Source organism: Lagenorhynchus albirostris, chromosome 16 (assembly GCF_949774975.1).
Source record: "Lagenorhynchus albirostris chromosome 16, mLagAlb1.1, whole genome shotgun sequence".
In the NCBI taxonomy this organism is placed as follows: Eukaryota; Metazoa; Chordata; class Mammalia; order Artiodactyla; family Delphinidae; genus Lagenorhynchus; species Lagenorhynchus albirostris.
The window spans coordinates 75,571,630-75,581,241 of record NC_083110.1 but is presented as its reverse complement, the minus strand read 5'-3'; the positions used below and the strand labels follow the sequence as shown (position 1 = coordinate 75,581,241).

The 9,612-nt window shown below is 46.2% G+C and overlaps 1 non-coding gene across 1 annotated transcript; it reads left to right on the top strand.

The window, feature by feature from the left end:
* Positions 1-8,877: 8,877 nt before the first annotated feature.
* LOC132507674 (U6 spliceosomal RNA) lies at positions 8,878-8,982 on the top strand. Its single transcript, XR_009536253.1, has one exon. It is a non-coding gene; the product is annotated as a U6 spliceosomal RNA (small nuclear RNA).
* Positions 8,983-9,612: the final 630 nt, after the last annotated feature.

Genomic DNA, 9,612 nt, shown 5'->3' with positions numbered 1-9,612 from the left:
CCTCCAACCACACCCCGGAGTGAACAGGAGAAAGAAATGATAGCCTGGCCCAATGTTCCTCTGACCCAAGAAGACCGACACTTCACAGGTCCCCAGCGTTGCTCTCCACTCTGCATCTCATACGGATGATGGCACGGATTTCTCGGCACAAGGAAAATGGGTAACAGGAAACTGGTACCCCATTAGCAGTGGGACCATGTCTTATGGTCCGTCCTGAGGCTCCCATCTGTAATTTGACAGAGTTTTATGACCACCTGCCATGACAGAGCAAGACCCAGCACTGGATTGGAAGACAACCAGATCTGCGCCCTGGTCTCAGTTCCCACATCTGTCGAACGGGCACATCTATCTCACAGCATGGTGGCCTGGATGAGAGGGGCTGGCAGGGAGCAGGCTGTCAGTCAATAGTAGTTCAATACAAAACACACTCTCAGAGCATCAGAATTGGAAGAGCCTTTTGAAGGCTATCTGGCCAAACTCCTCTTTTTCTAGTTAAGGAAACTGGCTTGGGAACCAACGTCACCCCTGGTAGGATGGGAACAGAACTCAGGGGCCGGACTCCCAGCTGCCGATCCTTCCTGCCCCTCTCACCTCCTTCCCCTTTGACTGATGCTCACTGAGTCCAGTTGTCACTTCAAGTCTAGACGGGCCTGCAGGGCTTCCTGATCCCTTATAACCACATCTATCCTACAGGCTGCCCGAGCCCCTGCTCCCTTATTCAGGAGTTTAACAAATATTTATCGAGCACCCTTGGGCCCTCATTCAGAAACGTAGGCTGGCAAAGAGTAAAACACCACCAGCCTCGTTCAGCCCAGGAAGAAAACCGCCCCCACGCCGATGGTGACCTCTGTGTGACGGGACATGTTAGGAGCCCCATTTTTAGAGGAAGAGAGTGAGATGTAGAGACATCAAATCTCCCGCTGACTCTACTGCCCTGTCGCTGGATGTTGGCCATCATTGGTTATTTGCATCGCTGTCTCTTCCATTACCCCAGCCCCCCATCTTCCCCCACCACGACTTCCGGCTGAGTTGTCCCCTGCCCACCCCAGTTGAAAGGGGTCTCCTGCTCCTCTGACTCAGGGCACCTGTCCCTCTGTCCCTATTTGGTCTTCCAGCCCCTGCGCACAGTGTTTTGGGGGCTGGTGCCTCACAGGCTCCTCTGATGTTTGCATTACGTGACCTCTCACCTGGGAGTGAAATGCCCAGCACCCCTCCCACCTCCTACCCTCCCCCCAAGGGCAGGAAGGGGTTCTCATTCCCTTGCCATGCACAAGGAATGCCCTTCTTGGCTCCCAGCACCCCAAGGTCCCAAGACCCCGGCAGTGAAGGAGATTCATCCTCCACCCATTCACAGGCGCCCCCAGGACAGGCGTGTGAACTTCCCTGGAGGACCACACTGGGCTCTCCCTGCTCTGAGAATGTCTGGAAGGCTTTTTGCCCCAGGACCTGGGCAGAGATTCAAGGGCATTGTTGCTGGGATGCTAGGGAAGAGGTCCCTCTTGAGGAGCCCTCAGCCCAGCCTCAGCCACATCCCCAGCCTCAGTCTTGCTTGACCTTCCAGAATTCCTAGACTGAGCCCTGGAGGTGACAAAGAGACCTCTCTCCCCGCAACTTGGCTGCCTGTGTCCACCCCCTCTGATGGGGCCTTGACCCAGATAAACCAGACAAACCAAAGGCAGCCAGCTCGTCGGGAGCAGCTCTGACAGTTAACACGCTCTTCTCCACAAGGCAGATCTGCACAGCAGAGAAAGCCAGCCACACCCGAGTCCCAGCCCCTGCTCACTGCCCCCGTCCCCAAAACAGTCCTTCCAGCTTTTGTTCCTGACAGCTCTACGCTTCATCGTGAGCAAGGGATCACCCTTTTTGTGTGATCTTGGACAAGCCATAAGCTCTGAAGTTCAGTTTGTGCCTCTGTAAAATGGAGACAATAATCCCACACCACGTACTCCCCGGCACTGCTCGGGAGATCACGTGCAGCGGTGCATGTAAGGATGGTGATGATGATGACGATGACGATGACAGGGTTTTTGATACCACGTGCAGCTATGGGTATAAGACCTGAGAAGGGGGCAGTCACAGGACTGGCTCCTTGGCTCAACAATGGACCCTGTGCTTCTGGGATGAAGGTCCTTGGAAAGCCAGAAAGGGCATTCTTGATATAGGAGCCGTGGGGAAAATAGGAAAAGTAATGAGACCTTGTTTTGGACCCCCAGCTGGTGAAGCAAGGCCTTCCCACACCATAGGGTTGGGGAAGAGCCCAATGTGTGCTGAATAAATGGAAGTTGTTTATACTGGAGGCAGAGTGAACCTCTTAGTTTGCTCTGGAAGCTGCTTGTGGGCTCAGTCTGGCCCCTAGTGTTGAGGGAGAAGCTCATGAGGTATTACAGGGCTACCAGGAACCCTGCCCCTCAAGGTTTGCCATGCTCCCTGGATGTCATCGGGGCCAGTCTCAGGCCTGCCTCACCTACTGAGTGGGGATTCTTGCCAGGTTCTGCCTTTGGGGCATGTGCTCTGATGAGCCTTCTGAATGCTCTCTGGCCTGAGGCTAGGGGCCATGTCTGCTGGGCTGTGAGGGGGTGTGGGGGGCAGCTCATGCTGTGGGTGGAACCCAGCAATCCGTAATTTTCAAGAGCTCTCCCAAACACACACCCATGAAATATCGGGAAACACCATTCTGAACTACGACCTGCCACCTAATCTAAGTGTGCTGTGTCCTGTGGCCATCCTAAATTTCTTCTGTTCCTTTATTGTTCCATAATGTCTCTGACCTCCAGTGTTTCCACATGATGGTTCCCCTGCTACCCAAAACATCCATTGCTTCTCTGACCAGGAAGTCTTCCTTGACACCCACCCCCATCCCTATCAAAGTGCATTTAGGGCCCTTCCCAGGTGCTCCTCTAAGGATCTAAGGACTGATCACCTTAGACTGTAATTGCCTGTTGGCTTGTAGGTCACTGCTTCCAGGAAGTGAGCTCCATGAGGAGTGAAAGCAGCATTGTAGGTCCAAACACCTGGCACTGCATCTGGCTTATAGTAGCAATCTCTACAGACTGAGTATATGAGGAAATTTGTCTTAGTAACTCCCCAACACCCAATACAGATCATGGCTCTACCTTCTGAGACCACACATCTCTCCCAGAGACAGAGGTTGTGCATGGCTGGCCACTCAAGGAAGTGGATATGTTTGGGGCTCCTCTCGATGGACGCTTCCATCAAAAACCAAGAGACCAGTGGGTAAGAAGGACCCCTTCCATTCTGGTCACCGTGGGACAGTCCCCTAGCTCGGCCTCACACCTTTGGTCTTTCTAGGTTGTGGGAAGACTAAAGATCTGGTCTTCCAGCCTCTAGTGCATGAGGTTTTAATTTGCTGAGGGCAGGTTTGAAAAACAGTGTGAATTCCCTTCCTTCAGTGCTCAGAGAATCAAGAGAGAAATAAACGTTTTCAATTTTGACAACTTCATCCCTTTGGCTGGTGATAGTATATGCAAACTTCCTTGCCAATTCATCTGGAACCAGGCTCTTTCAAGCATCAAACCAGACCAGAAAGCTATAAAATGAATAGAGATCTCTGAATGACAAACTGGCATGTAATCTTTCTCCAACCCAACATCCAAGGACAGGGCTGGCTCTTGTGAGCGCATAGCGGGGAGAGCTTGTGGGTGCTGTTAATTTGAGGGGTTTGCTTTTGTTTGTTTGCTTGCTTTTGCTTATTTGGGGGCTTAGTTTGTTCACTTATTGTTTTTCACTTTTCGTTTTTTCCAATCACCTTTGTGAAAAAAGGCTGTTCTGTCATCTCCTGTCTGCAAGGTCAGGCACAGCCTCTATATTTGAAGTTGGAAGACATAACGGAAATCTAGCACTTGAAAAACCCGAGTAATTTAGGCAAAGAACGGTCATTCCCATTTGTGGAAAATCTGTGGTTAGCCCAAACTTTTTTTTTTTTTTTTTTGCGGTACGCGGGCCTCTCACTTCTGTGGCCTCTCCCGTTGCGGAGCACAGGCTCCGGACACGCAGGCTCAGCGGCCATGGCTCACGGGCCCAGCCTCTCCGCGGCATGTGGGATCTTCCCGGACCGGGGCACGAACCCATGTCCCCTGCATCGGCAGGCGGACTCTCAACCACTGTGCCACCAGGGAGACCCAGCCCAAACTTTTCAACAAGACATTACTGATTATGAACTGAAGTCATTATACCCAAACTTATAAGCCACTGGACAAGGACTTAAAAATGAGAGACATTTCATAGGTTTTTCTCAGCCCCACCTTTCACAGCTGCCATCCACCAACAACTTTAAGAACAAACTTAACTTTCCTAAACAAAAATAATTTCATCATTTTGTGTGGCATTAACACCCCGCTACTTCGATATGTTATCTATATTTTTCTTGTTGACATCCAACCAATTCAGAGCTAAAAATCCATCCTCCAGTTTTTCTGTGGGTCGTAAATCATAGAAAGGTTATATTTTATGAAAGCTGAAGCTGAGGAGTAAACAGCATATTTATATCCAAAGAGTTTCATCCATTAAGCAGCAGTGACAGGGCCCTGTGGGCCAGAATCTAGTTTTCTTACTTAAAAAGCTTAGTTCTTTTGTAGACTCCTGCAGGGACCTATAACAGTTGGAATTGGGTTTTTTATGCCTGTGAGGCCACGGAATGAATGTTACACTTTTCCATTATTTTCTTTTTTCTTCTGAGAAAACTAGGCTACCCGCTTATTGCCTAAAACCTACACCCCATGATCGTACTGTCGTAAAATCTGTCTTCTGCTCTTTCCTCCCACATCTTACCAACATCCCCAAACCTTGTTTAGACTTAGTGTCCTACAAGGTTATGCTGCATTTACTGAGATGTGGGAAGGCTCCCTGCGATGATTCAAGCTGATGGGTGGCATACCTGTATAAAACTTCAGCCCAAGGGGTACCTGACAGCTATGACCTCCTCTACCTTACAAAAAATAAAAATAAAAAAGCTTAAATCTTAATATCTCCCTTGTTCATGCCTGCGAATGCCTTAAAGTCTCCATCACGAGGTGGCTGAAATAAAAAGGCATAAGTCTGGATCTTGCAATTTCATATTACTGCCCACTATTAAAATGTTAGTATGACTGCCCCTTGGGCTATTAAAAGATGATGCACGTGTCTTGCGGTCATGAATCCAGATCTAGATCTATGCAGATAAGGATGTAGATTTCACACCACTATTACATCAGGTAAGTAAGTATAGGTTCAGAGTCAGCAGAGTGACCACCCTGAAACTAGCCAAATAATCACTGACAATTAAGAAAATGAAGTATCTGAGTCTCAGTGCTCTTTTAGCCACTTCGCACATATATTTGTTCTTTTGATGTCCTGTGTGAATAAGGTGCTTCATCTGACTGCTGATGGGCTAAACAATGTGTCTGAGTTGTAATATAGAACTCAATTTGCTGGGTCTGTCATCTGAAAGGCCTGGACAATTTATCGAACACTGCAGATGAAAGAAAGAGAGGGGAAAAAAATTTTAAACTGACCACTTCTAAAATGAAGAAAATAGGACAGTAAAGGGTATTGTAATATACTTTAATCTTCCTTAATGTAGAAAAATATGAAATGCCATTAAATCTTCCTTTGAAATGGATGTTGTCGCATGGCTTGAGCACCCAAATCTAGTTAATGAATCTATTTTTAAGGCAAATAAACAGGAAAGAAGCGGTGAAGGAGTGATCTGTGCATTATACAACTAATTCAGAAGATGAAAGGAAGAAAAATTAAAGTTAAATTCACATAAATATTAGAGGTAAGGAGAATGGTTGCAGGTGTAAAAAGGGAAACCTGCATTTCCCTTTGGCTGGTGTTGGAAACAAGCAGACACTTTCTTCTCAAGAGCAAAGTCGGGAAAGATGAAAGTGTTTCAGAGGGCCCAATAATTAATATTTTAAAAGGTTTTCTTAATAAAAAATGATCCAACAATAATAGCAATTTAATCATTTTATCTGAAAAATTGATTGCAAGCGTTCATTCGTGAGGAAGTGGCCTTTACAGAATTTGGATGACCTTATCCAATCAGATCTCCCCTTTAATCACTTTAAATGGAGCCAATATACAAGAAAACGCTGGAAGCAGTTCAGATTCTAAGGGCAGTAATCTGGGGAAATTAACAGTTCTCCACAAAGGGCCCACACCAATCTATTTACCCTTCCTTCTTTGTTGCAGCCAGAACATTACTAATGGAACTCAGACCATGTGACTAAGAGTCTGCTGGGGAGATGGGCTATATTGGGGAGTCTCACTGGTGTCCACATCCACCACCCATGTGGCAAAATGGCCTCGGGGGCATATATCTTCTCCTTAAAATAAAGAAACTTTTAGCAAGTTAACAGAGTGCAGAGGATTAATCTTGGGCAACCTTAAATTATGAAGGATGCCAAGGCTTAATACCTATTAACTTTTAAAGCATTATAAATGACAGTTTGTCCCAAGAGAAGAGTATATAAAACATTTTCCTCAGACATTTTTTAATGTGATCTTCACATTGGAGCCCCTTTTCTTGTAAGAAACAGATACCCACTCCCTCCTTTCTCTGCTTTGGTTACCACGTGGGCAAACAGGGACATCCCCACCGCCAGACTCCACACATTTAAGCAAACAGTGGACAGCAACCCATCTCTCAGCATCCCAGCTCCATATTCTTAGAACCTGAAGGCCCAGCTTGTGTCTAATGTCCACTTTGGTCCAATTTATAGTCAGGGAACAGATCACATCACATAAATGTGGCTGCAAGGACATGGGGGGGTTGGGGCCAATCCTCAGAGAAGGGGAGAAGAGCCTGGAAGACATCTCAAAGGTACCTTTTGCCCAGAGCAGGGGAACATAAAAATTAAGAGCATGAACTCGGATACCAGAGTGCCCAGGTGTGAGCCTGAGCAAGGGTCCTAACCCCTGTGCACCTCTGTTTCCTCACCAGTAAACTGGAGTGGTAAAGTCACCTGTCTCCTAGGGAGGGTTAATGTGGGGATTAAATGAGTTAATAGGACACTTCTCGAACCATGCCTGGCAGATGGTATAGGGGACGTATCCTTTATAACTGTTGACTATTATCACTGTTATCTTTGTTTGCCCCATTTCTTTACATGAGGAAACTGAACTTCAGAAAGTTTGCACGCCAGGCTCACAGTCATAAGGGGTGGCCTCTGACATCAATCTTCAAACTACTGCTCTGTTTATGCCCCATCAGGGCTGGACTGCGTGCACAGGCACTCTGGCAGGCTAATGTTTTACACCATTCATTCATTCCTCAACAACTATGCCCTGACTGCCGTCCCAGCTAGGCAAAGAAGGGAGGCCATGGGACAGCGTCCCGCCATGCCCTGGACCAGCCCACTCGTCAAAACCAAGGCCTTGGGCTTAGCCAGACCTACCCTCCCAGAAAGCCCATTAGCTCTGGTCACTTAGGCTTGCCCCTCACCTCACCCCAACGGGCTATCCGGAGTGTTCCTTCCAGCCACATTCACTCCTCTGCCTGGGAGCAGTGTAGGGACACTTAATTTCTCCATCACAGTAAGCTTCCATTGATGTAAAGCTACCACACAGGGCCTGGCATTAGTAGTTGCTCAATAAGTGGTAGCCATTACTGTTCTGAAGGGAAAAGCAAACAATGACGGAGCACCTACAGGCTCCGGGGAAGGATGCGGGTCCACACGTGGGGCCAGTGCTGATGCTTTCACACCAAGCCTTGGGCTCAGTCTCCAACAAGAGCCTCTTAGTGCCAAGATGACCAACAATTTTGGACTGGACATTGGTCAGCCCAACCTCACAACACACTCTGTTGTCCAGAGAGCCGTGGACAGGGGCAGGATACCCCAAGCTTTGCTCTAGCCTGGGGCTCTTCTGGGTGCTCAGAGAGTCTGCCAATATTTAACTCAGACTGATCTTTTACTGTACGTTGTTTTCTTTTATCATAACCATGTGCCTTCCAAACCAGGACACAGTGGAGACCCTCCAATGCATTAACCAGGGTTGCAGCTTGGTTTTGAGCACATCCCAGAATAAATTTTCTCCTTTATCGCTGTTTAATTGATGGGTATCCTTAAACCTCAAGGTAAGCCATGTTTTACCATTTGCAAGCAAAATTTATTCACCGGATTAAAAAAATAATCTAACATGAATTGGAGCTGAGGCTGCTCTAAGTGGCAAAGATCACTCATAAACTCAGATTCACAACAGTTTTATGGTTCTTATTGACTGATTTTTAAATATTGTTCATTTGAACTTCTAAAATAAATTTAAACAGTCCTTTTAATCTGTTACATATGTTAGTTTTCCCAATAAAATTATATTTGAAAAAAGACTGAAAGTCTCCTAACAAATCTCTAACAACAGTAATGTTGGGGGATAAGTATGTCCCAAACAGTGCATAGAATTTTTTTAGTATTTTTTTTTACCATTTTTAGTAATTTTAGTATCGGTAGTTTATCTGAAATTCACATTTATCGGGCCATTCTATATTTTACCTGGCATCTCTACCCCATATCCAAACCAACCGATTCACTCTACTGAGGTATTTTTTGTTCAGTTTGGTTTGATTTGGTTGGGTTTTGTTAGTGCTAGTTTAGGTTTTGTTTGTTTTTCATTGGCTTCCCTGCCAAATCTCTTATCCTGGGCAGTCCTCGGTTTTCTCACATGAATGAGACAAGTAACAGCCATCATTCTACCCACCTTGCAAAGGGCGAAGACATAAGAGGATGACGAGGAAGAATCCTGAAAGCGGAGCCACCAAGAGGTGACCCTCTGAACAAAGGCAAAATGGGGAGAGCGGTGGGTTTCTTGGGGGGGTGGCCTTTCCCCTTCCTTGATGGGAACACTGGGACATTACCCCTCTGTTTAAAAGACTATGCCGGTGCTCGCTTCGGCAGTGCATATACTAAAATTGGAATGATACAGGGAAGATTAGCATGGCCCCTGCGCAAAGCGGACACACATATTCATGAAGGGTTCCCTTTTTTTTATGGTTACCAAAGCAGGGGGCGGGGAGAGGGATAAATTAGGAGTGTGGGATTAACATATACACACTACTATGTATAAAATAGATAAACAACAAGGACCTACTGCATAGCACAGAGAACTGTACTCGATATTTTGTAATAACCTATAAGGGAAAAGAATTGGAAAAAGAATAGATATATAGAGATTTAGATAGATATGTATAGATATGTAGAACTGAATCACTTTGCTGTATACCTGAAACTAACGCAACATTGTAAATCAACTATACTTCAATTAAAAAAAAAAAGACTATGCCGTAGGTACACGGACAATTAAACACTCAATATGCAAACAGCTCCAGTAAGTTAAAGAGAAAGTTGACAGCCCCCAGTAGAAAAATGATGGGACATGCCCTGCAATGCAGCAGGCTCTAGCGCCTACTAACCGTGCATCTCAGGAAGGGTCCTCAACCTTGCCAAGCCTCATACAGACCATAGGGTCTATGAATGGGGTTAACACAAAGATTAAATGAAATAATACATCCCATAAAACATTCGGTGCTGGCGCTGTTCCCTCAGTTAATGAAAGCTGTACTTAATCATCTCAAGAGAAAAAATACATATAAATAAGCAAAAAAACAAAGAGAAAAAT